Consider the following 13,583-nt stretch of genomic DNA (forward strand, 5'->3'; position numbering starts at 1 on the left):
TTAAAACACAGCCTGCGACATGGCAGTTAGGAACTGATTGGCTGGTACTTTATCTTCATCATGGTACGTTCACTTTATCTCCATCCAAGGCTTAGTAAATAGACCCCACAGACTTCTAAATGGGATGCGGTTCATATACCGACACACGGGATGCCGACTGCCGGGATCCCAGCGCCGGAATCCTGTTCAGCATCGGAGGACTGGCCACGGAATGGCAACATAGCTGGAGATGCCGACGCCGGAATCCCGACAACTGGCATCCCGAGCGTAATTATAGCTGGGCCGGGTAGGTGTTAGCCGCAGGGGGGGGGTTAGCATTAGGCACCCCGGGGGGGATTTAGGCTTAGGCTACGGGAGAGGGGAGGTTAGGGCATACTTGCCTACCCTCCCGATTTGGTCGGGAGCCTCCCGAAAATCGGGTGCCGCTCCCGACCTCCCGAGATGGCAGGCAAGTCTCCCGGCTGCCGCGGATCCCTCCTTTCCCACCGCAATAACTTGTAAAAATCACGGCAGCGAAGGGGGTGACGCGATTTGTGTCATTTTGGCACCTCCCCCTGCTTCACACTGCCTGTAATATCGCCCGCAAAAACTTGTCATCTGGCCGGCCCCGCCCCCGTTTGCTGGCCACGCCCCCCAGTAATGCCGATCTGAACGAGAGGGTTAGGGTGCGGGGTGGGGAGGGTTAGTATCAGGGTACAGGTTAGGGTCATAAGGAAAATAGGACAGGGGAACACTACTTACCGTTCCCCTGTTGGGATTGTCCTCATCGCGATGCCGCTGTCTGTATAGTGACAGCCGGCATCACAAGTGTCGGGATATCATACCCATACATACCCTTCTGAATCACCCATTTTAATAGCAAAGACATTGTTGATATACTCTACTGATATTACTATAACCTTTACACCCTATAGATTGGAACAAGAAACAGGAATTTTAGAGTCACATTTCTCTCCCACAAATCTCATCTGCGCAGGTGGAAGCACTAATGAGCCTGATTACTGCTATTGAGGTCACTCCAGCCATAAACAAATCTCTACTATGAAGACCCGGGGTCCTGACGACCATAGTGGTGAATTCTTTAAAATATTGCACCCTCATATAATGAACATTGTTGTCGACATCTTTAATCCTATTATCAGTTCTCTGAACCTCATTCAGAGTCGGTCGTAGCGGCCGCACGGTCGTACGCCACCGATGTTCACTAAACTGCGCATGCGTAAAGTTCGCAATGCGTGTGCGCAAACTAGCTGCTATGATCAGAAATTTCTCTCTCCTTGAACACAGCCAGGTCGGTAGTTTGAGTGACAGATTGAGGCGTTCGTGGGTGGTAACAGGGGAAGGTGCTTGAAAACGGGGGAGTGGAGATCTGAACGCAGGCGTGCCTAATTATGCGAACAGCGTTTTATGGGAGTGCATAATTAACAAAGTAGTGTCATGGCACACGTGACATGGGTGGTTTTTACACTGCCTGATCGTAGAGCTTAAGAGAGGGTATGGTCAACCTTAAGCTCTACGACCAGTTTCGATGGTCTCGATTAATCCTTATATGCCCGGACATGACGTGTAATGCGTACGAGAAGGGGCGTATATTTTGTCTTACGGCCGCATCCTTCCCTTGGTCGGCCAGCTAACGATCCGATCTTAAGGACGCAACTTGCGAGTGCATCATTTGCATATCCGTCCCCTTTTCCCTTACGACCGACTCTGAATGAGGTCCTCAGTCTCTTCCTCCTCATTTAAATTTTGCCCATTGAAAAACTGTTACACAAACCTGGCAGAGATCCTCCTATAGGCCCATATCCCTAATTAAAGTAGATTACAAGCTATTGTATTTACAAAAGTTTGGGCAGAAAGGTTAAAAATTCTGCTACCATCAATAGGAATCGGTGTGAATGACCGGCTGACGGATGCCGGCGGTTAGAAGACCGGCAGCGGCATCCCGATGTGCAAAATACCGACAGGGCAGGTAAATAGACTAACCCGCCCCCTCAGAGCCGTAACTAGACATTTTGGTGCCCTGTGCCAGAAAGAGCATTGGCGCCCCCCTCATTTTTCAAAGGGACATAATGCACCTAAAAAAGGGCCATGGCTTCATGGGGAAGGGCCAGGGAAGAGATAGGAGAGGCCAGGAGATGCTGGGGATGAAATAAGAGGAAGCTACAAGTGAGAATCATAATAAACAGAAATTTGACAGGCCCAAACAGCGCCCCTGCCCTGCGGTGCCCTGTGCGATGGCACCGGCCGCACTACCCTAGCTATGGCCCTGCTCCCCCCCCCCATAACCCTAACCCTCCCCTGGTGGTGCATAAACCTAACCTCCCCTGTTGGTGTCTAACCTCTGACCAGTGGTGCCTAACCCTGAACCCCCCTTCCTGCACCCTATACCTTACCCTCCCAGGGTGGTGCCTAACCCTAACCCCCCCCCTCCCCGTAGTCTAACCCTCCCAGGTCGGTGCCTAACCCACCTCGGGAGGTCCCTAAACCTAACCCTCCTCCATCCCTGGGCTAACCCTAACGCTACCCCGCATACTTACCTTCGGGATGCCGACGTTGGTATCTTGATCTCTTTGAGATAGTGGCGTCTGTATCCTGACTTCCGGCATCCCGTCCGCCAGCATCTTAACTGGATCCCCATCATTAATCCACCAAGACTCAGACCTTGGAGCCGTCCCTCCCGGAAAACATGAGCAACGCAACCCTCTCTACGGGAAAGCTGCCCAGGAAGGCCCCCGCTCTGTCTCCCAAATGCCTTAGCCTGTCAGTCAGGCTGCGGCTGGGAGGCACTGCGAGCGGACTCGCAGATGGAGGGCTATGCATGCGCAGTCCTCTAACAATCGGAGATGTGCGCTAACCATCGGGTTATCATGCATCTCTGAATCAGGCCCATAATCTGCTGGTGCAATCTGCAAATACATTAAACTTTTACAAGTGAATATTTCATATGGGATGTAGTCATAAGACTCACCTGAATTGCATTGTGCTCATATTCTAGTTTTGGGGTTTCATTAATTTATTTTCTATTATTTATTTTCTTTTTCTTCTTTGATATTTTCATAAATTGTATTTAATTTATCCTTTTAATGTCAGTATTTACCCTTGGATCTTGTTCCTAATTGCATAGATTTATCTTGTGTAACCTTTTACATTTACTATTATTCATTTATATCAGTGTTTTTCCACCGCTGTGCTGTTGTTAGGTGTTCCGCGCGGTCAGAGCTGCCGGTCAGATCCGCCATACTGCGGACCGGGCAGCGCTGAGCTCTTCTGGGAGTCTCAGGCGTGCCCGGGCCGTGACCTATGCAGACGCGGCAGCGTGACATCACATGTCACGCACTCCGCGTTCCCAGCCAGCCCGTCTGCCAGCCGCGCGGCCACGGCAGCATCTAGGGATGCCCTGCATGAAGGGGAAATATAACATACCCGCAGCCACCAGCACCGCCAGCCTACCTGCCTCACCAGCCAGCCAGCCTGCCCTCCTGCCAGCCTCGCGGCTACAGCACCACCAGCCAGCCTGCCCGCCCGCCAGCCTCTCCACTACAGCACCACCAGCCAGCCTTCCCGCCTGCATGCTGCTAACAGCTCTGCCGATGAGGGACAGATTGGGGCAGAAAAAATGTAAAGTAATTTTTTATGAGGGAGCCAGTGTAATTTGTTTTTGGGGGGAGCAATGTGGGGTTTTTTTAGGGGGGAGGGGCAGCAAATTGTTTAATTTGTTTGTGGTGAGCAATGTGGTTTTTATTTTTTTCTGTCTGTGTTTTTTTTGTTTCTGTGGGGGCCAGCCAATGTTATTTTTCTTTTCTGTTGGGGCCAAAGTACGTGAGTTTTATTCCGGGGAGGGCCAATGTATGTGCGTTTTATTCCTATGGAGGACAATGTATGTGCGTTTTATTTCTCTGGGGCCAATGTATGTGCGTTTTATTTCTGTGGGGGCCAATGTATGTGTTTTATTTATCTGGGGCCAATGTGTGTGTTTTATTATTGTGGGGGACAATGTATGTGTGTTTTATTTATCTGGGGAAAAAATGTATGTGCGTTTTATTCCTGTGAGGGACAACGTATATGTGTTTTATTCCTGTGGGGGCCAATGTATGTGTGTTTTACTCCTGTGGGGGCCAATGTATGTGTTTTATTTCTCTGGGGCCAACGTATGTGCGTTCTATTCCTGTGGGGGCCAATGTATTTGTGTTTTATTCCTGTGAGGGCCAATGTATGTGCATTTTATTCTTCTGGGGCCAATGTATGTGCATTTTATTCCTGTGGGGGCCAATGTATGTGTGTTTTATTCCTGTGGGGGTAAATGTATTTGTGTTTTATTTTTCTGGGGCCAATGTATGTGTGTTTTATTCCTCTGGATCCAATGTATGTGTGTTTTATTCCTGTGGAGGCCAATGTATGTGTGTTTTATTTATCTGGGGCCAATGTGTGTGTTTTATTATTGTGGAGGCCAATGTATGTGTGTTTTATGCATGTGGGGGCCAATGTATGTGCGTTTTATTCCTGTGAGGGCCAACGTATGTGTGTTTTATTCCTGTGGGGGCCAACATATGTGTTTTATTCCTGTGGGGGCCAATGTATGTGCATTTTATTCCTGTGAGGGCCAACGTATGTGTGTTTTATTCCTGTGGGGGCCAACGTATGTGTGTTTTATTCCTGTGGGGGCCAATGTATGTGTGTTTTATTCCTGTGGGGGCCAATGTATGTGTGTTTTATTCCTGTGGGGGCCAATGTATGTGTGTTTTATTTCTGTGAGGGCCAATGTATGTACGTTTTATTCTTCTGGGGGCCAATGCATGTGCATTTTATTCCTGTGAAGGCCAACGTATGTGTGTTTTATTCCTGTGGGGGCCAATGTATGTGTGTTTTATTCCTGTGGGGGCCAACGTATATGTGTTTTATTCCTGTGGGGGCCAATGTATTTGTGTTTTATTCCTGTGAGGGCCAATGTATGTGCATTTTATTCCTGTGAGGGCCAACGTATGTTTATTTTATTCCTGTGGGGGCCAACGTATGTGTGTTTTATTCCTGTGAGGGCCAATGTATGTGCATTTTATTCCTGTGGGGGCCAATGTATGTGCATTTTATTCCTGTGGGGGCCAATGTATTTGTGTTTTATTTTTCTGGGGCCAATGTATGTGTGTTTTATTCCTGTGGGGGCCAATGTATGTGTGTTTTTTTTCCTGTGGAGGCCAATGTATGTGTTTTATTACTGTGGAGGCCAATGTATGTGTGTTTTATTACTGTGGAGGCCAATGTATGTGTGTTTTATTACTGTGGAGGCCAATGTATGTGTGTTTTATTACTGTGGAGGCCAATGTATGTGTGTTTTATTTCTCTGGGGCCAATGTATGTGGTTTTTTTATGTGGGAGCTAATATTAATGTTTTTCATAGGTCGCGCACGCAGCATCGCCGGATGGTGCGCCTTGTCAATTTTAAAATCTTGCGTAGTGTGCCTTGAGTTGAAAAAGGTTGAAAATCATTGACTTATATAGTATGTAAAATTATAGCAATTTCTATGTATAGTGTACATTTAGAATCAATGACACCACTCTTGTTTCTGTATTATCTTGATTTTTATTATGTAGTTGTATTGTTATTTATTTGCTGTACAATAAACTTATTGTCGGGGAGACTCCCTGAAATAGCAGCAATCTCCCTGACTCCCTGATTCCCCAATGGTGTAGCTGATATATACTTAAAAAAATAAATTGGAGATATATATACACATTTAAATGCTATAATCAGTACCATTTCCCTACATTGGTTATAAGGCACAATGATCCCTAGGGCTACATGCATTTTCATATAAGCTTTCATGTGCCCACTTATATGAAACCACTTGTAAAACACAAGACATGAGCAAGCCCCTAGAAGGATCAGTGTGTTTTCATCAACAAGTAGATCATACTAAGTGCTTTGGGGCTCGTTTACGTTTGGATGTAAATCAATGCTATGACACGCCTCTTAGATGTTGGAGTACACGCCCACTTTACGTCTGCACTCATAGGTGCTGCTATCACAGTCTCCATGAAATGCTTTTTCAAAAGTAGGCAAGTATGGGTCACTGGTCATCTCCAGACTGAGCTAGTGTAACCTCTTCCTATCTGGCCTAAAACAATGGGTTATCAGCAATCACTATGGAAAAACATCCAGTTTGTGTCTCATGTGGTTTGGTTGCTACATGGCATAACCACATAGCGTGAAATACTTAGCATTTGCTCCTTCACCATTGAAGCCGGGGCCGGCATCAGTATATCTAGATCTGTGTTGTTGACAGTGAATAACGGGGGTACAGCTAAACCCTCCCTTTCTGTGTTGATGAACAGAGGTCCTGTGAAATATAAACAGTGTCCAAACGGAGTGTTCACCTTCCAATAAGAGCAGAAAGTATCCCAAGCCACGTAGTACTTTTCATTGTTATCTCTGAAAATCCAGGTTTGGATGCCGTAGTCCCCTTTTTGCACTCCCCGATCCATAGGGGGAGTATCTGAGCTGTAGGCATGGTTAATGCGCTCCCATATTATCTTCATAGGCCAACAGGCTTCCTTGAATAAAAGGTTTATTCGTTCCATAAGTATTTGGGCCATTAAAAAAAAAATGGTTCTTTCCACCGGGTCAATGGAAGTGTAGGCTCAAATGCTTCACTGTCCTCAACCAAATAAATCTGAAACAGAAGATAATTTATGGATAAATAACATTACATTGGACACATTAGATCTGTTGGACAAATTTGTAAGTGGTCACATTATTGTCACAAGGAGAGACCCATCTGTCTGTCCCATTCATGTTTATAGTCTGATGGGGAGCTCTACGTACAGTATTCACGTCTGTATAATTGGTCAGGGACTAAGATTACGGAAGTGATAGAACAGATCATGCCATGTGATAATATCTAATGGATGCTCCCAGATACACAAGATAATACCTACACCACGTCATAACATCTTGCACTGATGAGATCTAATTAATACCTGCTTACTCTCCCAGAATGTCCAATAGAGACCTGAGAATTCGAGGGAGTTCCCCCCTATGCAGTATTTTTTTGTGTATGTAGACTCTACGTGAACCCCTATATCTCTCTCCATCCCCCTAAGGAGTCCCAGATGTGGATTGGAAATGTGTCCCTGCAAATATGCCCCTTACTGCACAATATAATAACATTCCTAGGTCCTGCGCATGCTCTCTTATTCTTTTTGCAAGTTTCTCTGTAACTACAGTATACATTTTTTGGTTACTATACACATCCCAAAAGCACAACTGCGGTATCAGTATTGTTAGAAGGCTTGGGGAGATTTATTGAATTTTGGAGTGAGACCTAGGGGCCTATTCATCATCACTTCATTTTTACAAAAGCAGGTGAAAATGCTAATTTTCACCTGCAATTGTAAAAATTAAGTTATCGGGCCATTCATCAAGAAGGTAAAGCAGGAGATATCACAGATGTCCCCATACACTAGTATCACAGATATATCCTACTTACCTTTATTTTGCTGAATTCCCCGCTGTCCCCATACACTAGTATCACAGATATCTCCTACTTACCTTCCTTTTGTGGAGTGGCCCGCTGTCCCCATACACTGGTATCACAGATATCTCCTACTTACCTTCCTTTTGTGGAATGGCCCGCTGTCCCCATACACTGGTATCACAGATCTCTCCTATTTACCTTCCTTTTGTGGAATGTCCCGCTCTCCCCATACACTGCTATGGGGATAGAACTCATCAAGCTCAAAAAATATATTTTTGGAGCTTGACTGCGGGAGCATTCACCATCTTCAAATGGCGAATACTTCTGCTCCTGGCTCGCAACCGGGTTTGCAAAGAGGGATCCTTCCGGATCCTACCGCCCCTGTCCGGCTCCTTCCGCTGGACGATGGAGCTCTTGTGCGCATGCGTGATCCGAAAAGGAGCAGTGAAGCCGCTCGCGGGGACAGCTGATTTCGCATCAGCTGTCACCGCGCCGGAGCAATGATGAACTGCTCCGTCAGCCGCGGCGAGTTAGAATGTTAATTATCAGGGTCCGTTCGGACCCCGATAATTAACATCACGAATAGGCCCCATAATAAAATGGACAGTGATTTTACAGACTGTGCTAGAAAAATTACAGTTGGGTGCTAATTGATTTCCATGAGTAACTTCTCTTTGTCCTTTGAAACAAAAAAAATACTCTATAGGATTAAAATATAATTTACTTAACTTTGGCAACATAAGATGTCACTTCATTAGTTAATCTTGTGCCAGTCCTCTATCCACGATAGATACCCTTAGGTATCTTCACCGGGGCAGGGACTGATGTGACTGACCAAATATTCTCTGTACAGTGCTGCGTAATATGTGCGTGCTATATAAATAACTGGTAATAGACAGACAGTAAGATGGAACTTTTCTTTAAGGAAATAAAATTTGCCAACTCATATACTTAATGCCATGGGTGGTCTGTATTGAGACAACGGTCCCGAAGCTCATTGAAGCAGGAATACGTACAACGAAAAAATTTATGTGTCACCCCCCAGCTTCCCTCAGCACCACAGTGTGTATCCATCACCCCGCTGTTACCCGCACCTCCGTAGCGATGCCATTGCTCACAACGATAAAACGTATGCGTGATCCTTTCCACGTTTGTGACCTTGAGCAGCAGAGTGTAATGTACAATCTATCACTGCCAAATTTCCTCACCCACCGGCTAGCTGAGTGTTGCTGTGCCAGTATTTATTTGCACAGATTTGGGCTGAGTTTTTTTTTTTTTTTACTGTCAGGTGACACAGATTCAACATGTTCTAACTTAAGATAATTGTAAGTACCTCTGTCCCGAGCAGGCTTGCCGATATTTAGCTCCCTCCTTCCTGGAGGGAGCTGTCGGGCATGCATGGCTGGGGGTGTGAAGCAGTCAAAGGGGGCGGGGCCGGGCAGGTGATGTAACATTGGGGGCGGAGCATGGGGCGTGGTAGCGCGATCGTGTCATCGTGGCTCCGCCCCCCTCTTCACAATGCCGTGATTAATGGCATTCTGCAGCCGGGGGCGGAGCCACGATGACGCGATTCAGCGCGAATCGCGTCACCGGCCCCCCTGCTGCCGGGGGTTTTCTCTTATAAGCGCGGGGGGGTGCGGCGATTGCGGACACATCGCCGGGGGCCGGGAGGATTGCCTGCCTTCCCGGGAGGTCGGGAGCGGCACCCGATTTTCGGGAGGCTCCCAACCAAATCGGGAGGGTAGGCAAGTATGGTCCCGAGTCGTCAAGCTTGCAAACAAACTTTGCAAGCTAACTGCAGCAACTCTCTCCCCTTATTTAAAAGCATTACTAAACTAGTAGTACAGCCATGGCCAAATGTTTTGAGAATGACACCACTATTGGTTTTCACAAAGGTTTCTGCTTCAGTGTTTTTAGACCTTTTTGTCAGATGTTACTATGGTATACTGAAGTAAAATTACAAGCATTTCATAAGTGTCAAAGGCTTTTATTGACAATTACATTAAGTTTATGCAACGAGTCAATATTTGCAGTGTTGACCCTTCTTTTTCAAGACCTCTGCAATTCGCCCTGGCATGCTGTCATTCAACTTCTGGGCCACATACTGACTGATGGCCGCCCATTCTTGCCTAATCAATGCTTGGTGTTTGTCAGAATTTGTGGGTTTTTGTTTGTCCACCCGCCTCTTGAGGATCGACCACAAGTTCTCAATGGGATTAAGGTCTGGGGAGTTTCCTGGCCATGGACCCAAAATTTCGATGTTTTGTTCCCCGAGCCACTTAGTTATCACTTTTGCCTTATGGCAAGGTGCTCCATCATGCTGGAAAAGGCATTGTTCGTCACCAAACTGTTCTTGGATGGTTGGGAGAAGTTGCTTTTGGAGGATGTTTAGGTACCATTCTTTATTCATGGCTGTGTTCTTAGGCAAAATTGTGAGTGATCCCACTCCCTTGGCTAATAAGCAACCCCACACATGAATGGTCTCAGGATGCTTTACTGTTGGCACGATACAGGACTGATAGTAGCGCTCACCTTTCCTTCTACGGACAATCGTTTTTCCAGATGCCCCAAACAATCTGAAAGGAGATTCATCAGAGAACATAACTTTACCCCAGTCCTCGGCAGTCCAATCCCTGTACCTTTTGCAGAATATCAGTCTGTCCCTGATGTTTTTCCTGGAGAGAAGTGGCTTCTTTGCTGCCTTCTTGACACCAGGCCATCCTTCAAAAGTCTTCACCTCACTGTGCTTGTAGATGCACTCACACCTGCCTGCTGCCATTCCTGAGCAAGCTCTGCACTGGTGGTGCCCCGAGATGGTCCTGGCGCTTGCTGGACGTTCTTGGGCGCCCTGAAGCCTTCTTCAAAACTATTGAACCTCTCTCCTTAAAGATAAAAGGTTGATTTAGGTACAATCTTACTAGCAGCAATATCCTTGCCTGTGAAGCCCTTTTTATGCAAAGCAATGATGACTGCACGTGTTTCCTTGCAGGTAACCATGGTTAACAGAGGAAGAACAATGATTTCAAGCTCCACCCTCTTTTCAAAGCTTCCAGTCTGTTATTTTAACTCAATCCGCATGACAGAGTGATCTCCAGCCTTATCCCTGTCAACACTCACTTGTGTTAACGAGAGAATCACTGACATGATGTCAGCTGGTCCTTTTGTGGCAGGGCTGAAATGCAGTGGAAATGTTGTTTTTGGGATTAAGGGCCCGATTAAGACCCGTTCGCTAGGGTGCGCTCGTTCGCTGCCATAAGGAACGAAAATATGCAAATGATGCGATCGCACACAAAGGTATGAGGACGCCTCCTATGTCTGAACGTGCGATTTCCAGGTGAAGTTAGACACCCATCAGCCACTAGTAAAGACGCCCACTTTCAGACGTCATCTCCAGCAAGTGTATGAAAACATTGGTACCATCGGGCGACATCGAACCACCACGCAGTGCTTAAGGTAGACTCTAGGCTACTGCAAGCACTGCGATCACCGCTGCCTTTATTTCTCTCGTATGACACGTATGCTGACACTATGTTTTAATTATTCACACCCTTAAGTTGGTGTAAAAACGCCCAGCCACGCCTGTGCAAGTGCAAGCACACCCAGTTTACACAGACCTGCCCCAAACACCACCCACAGACGCCCCATTCTGTCACTCAAACTAGCGCTCTGGCAATATGCAGAGAGCGATCGTCTCCCAATTGCAGTTACTGGTTCGTGTACTGCGACTTATGCGCAGTTTGCAACAATCGTCCGGCTGCGATCGATCGCAGCCTAGCGAACAAGTCTGAATCGGGCCCTAAGTTCATTGTCATGGCAAAGAGGGACTATGCAATTAATTGCAATTCATCTGATCACTCTACATGACATTCTAGAGTCTATGCAAATTGCCATCATAAAAACTGAAGGAGCAGACTTTTTGAAAACCAATACTTGTGTCATTCTCAAAGCTTTTGGCCATGGCTGTAGGAGAAGTAAAACTAGAACAACTGGTATTTCACACAGTATAGCAACAAAAAATGGGGAAGAAATGGCCATCGACCATCGATGGTTTGTAAGCAGCGATGGCGGAGGTCCAATGTCTTTTTTGCCATTGATGGGAGGTCCGATGGTGAGGCTGCAAATTTTCCTTTTAGTTCTTGGGAGGTCCGATGGTGAGGCTGCAATTTTTTCTTTTAGATCTTGAGCACTGAGATATTTCCGCTTACCAACCCTACCTAACGTCATGCATGAACTGTACCCATACTCTATCCAAATACATTAGGAAGTCCTGCCTCTACCATGTGCCTGTGACACTAAGGAGCCTGTCTGCCTGTCTATAACCCTCAGCTGTGACACCGTCCATCCCACATACACTGTGGAGTCCTGCCTATACCCTGCCTCTGTGACTCGATCCATCCCACATACACTGTGGAGTCCTGCCTATACCCTGCCCCTGTGACACCGTCCATCCCACATACACTGTGGAGTCCTGTCTATACCCTGACACCGTCCATCCCACATACACTGTGGAGTCCTGCCTATACCCTGCCCCTGTGACACCGTCCATCCCACATACACTGTGGAGTCCTGCCTATACCCTGCCCCTGTGACACCGTCCATCCCACATACACTGTGGAGTCGCGCCTATACCCTGCCCCTGTGACACCATCCATCCCAAGTACACTGTGGAGTCCCGCCTATACCCTGCCCCTGTGACACCGTCCATCCCACATACACTGTGGAGTCCCGCCTATACCCTGCCTCTGTGACACCATCCATCCCTCATACCACTGTGGAGTCCTGCCTATACCCTGCCTCTGACACCGTCCATCCCACATACACTGTGGAGTCCTGCCTATACCATACCTCCCAACATGACCCTCTCCAGGAGGGACACAATGCTCTGGTCCTGGACTTCCCTGGTAATTTATGATTGGTGGAGGCTCCAGAGGTGGGGCTGCAGTACAGTCCAACATTCAAATAGGGGAGTCATACCAACTGCCAGTGAGTCCCAGCCAGTGGTGTTTGGCAGTGTGTGAAATGACAGTTGGTCTGGCTCCCCTATTTGAATTTTGAACTGCGCTGCAGCCCAACCTCTTACCAGAGAAGTCCAAGACCAGAGCATTGTGTCCCTCCTGGAGAGGGTCATGTTGGGAGGTATGCCTATACCCTGCTCCTGTGACACCATCCATCCCTCATACACTGTGGAGTCCTGCCTATACCCTGCCTCTGTGACTCCATCTATCCCACATACACTGTGGAGTCCTGCCTATACCCTGCCCCTGTGACACCGTCCATCCCACATACACTGTGGAATCCTGCCTATACCCTGCCCCTGTGACACCATCCATCCCTCATACACTGTGGAGTCCTGCCTATACCCTGCCCCTGTGACACCATCCATCCCTCATACACTGTGGAGTCCTGCCTATACCCTGCCTCTGTGACTCCATCCATCCCTCATACACTGTGGAGTCCTGCCTATACACTGCTCCTGTGACACCATCCATCCCTCATACACTGTGGAGTCCTGCCTATACCCTGCCCCTGTGACACCATCCAGCCACATACACTGTGGAGTACTGCCTATACCCTGCCTCTGTGACTCCATCCATCCCTCATACACTGTGTCCTGCCTATACCCTGCCCCTGTGACACCGTCCATCCCACATACACTGTGGAGTCCTGCATATACCCTACCACTGTGACACCGTCCATCCCACATACACTGTGGAGTCCTGCCTATACCCTGCCCCTGTGACACCATCCATCCCACATACACTGTGGAGTCCTGTCTATACCCTGCCCCTGTGACACCATCCATCCCACATACACTGTGGAGTCCTGCCTATACATTGCCTCTGTGACACCATCCATCCCACATACACTGTGGAGTCCTGCCTATACCCTGCCCCTGTGACACCGTCCATCCCACATACACTGTGGAGTCCCGCCTATACCCTGCCCCTGTGACACCATCCATCCCATATACACTGTGGAGTCCTGCCTATACCCTGCCCCTGTGACACCGTCCATCCCACATACACTGTGAAGTCCTGCCATACCCTGTATCTGTAACGCTGTCTATCCCACATACACTGTGGAGTCCTGCCTATACCCTGCCCCTGTGACACC

At 47.7% G+C, this 13,583-nt stretch overlaps 1 long non-coding RNA gene across 1 annotated transcript in view; it reads right to left on the reverse strand.

Annotated features, from left to right (window-relative positions):
- Positions 1-5,573: 5,573 nt before the first annotated feature.
- LOC148522305 (uncharacterized) overlaps positions 5,574-13,583 on the reverse strand; it is a 42,334-nt gene continuing 34,324 nt past the window's right edge. Inside the window, exon 4 of the long non-coding RNA XR_015878755.1 lies at positions 5,574-6,665. This is a non-coding gene — a long non-coding RNA (uncharacterized LOC148522305). The remainder of the gene's footprint in view (positions 6,666-13,583) is intronic.

This window comes from Taudactylus pleione, unplaced genomic scaffold (genome assembly GCF_031769625.1).
Source record: "Taudactylus pleione unplaced genomic scaffold, aTauple2 ptg000147l, whole genome shotgun sequence".
Classification (NCBI taxonomy): Eukaryota; Metazoa; Chordata; class Amphibia; order Anura; family Myobatrachidae; genus Taudactylus; species Taudactylus pleione.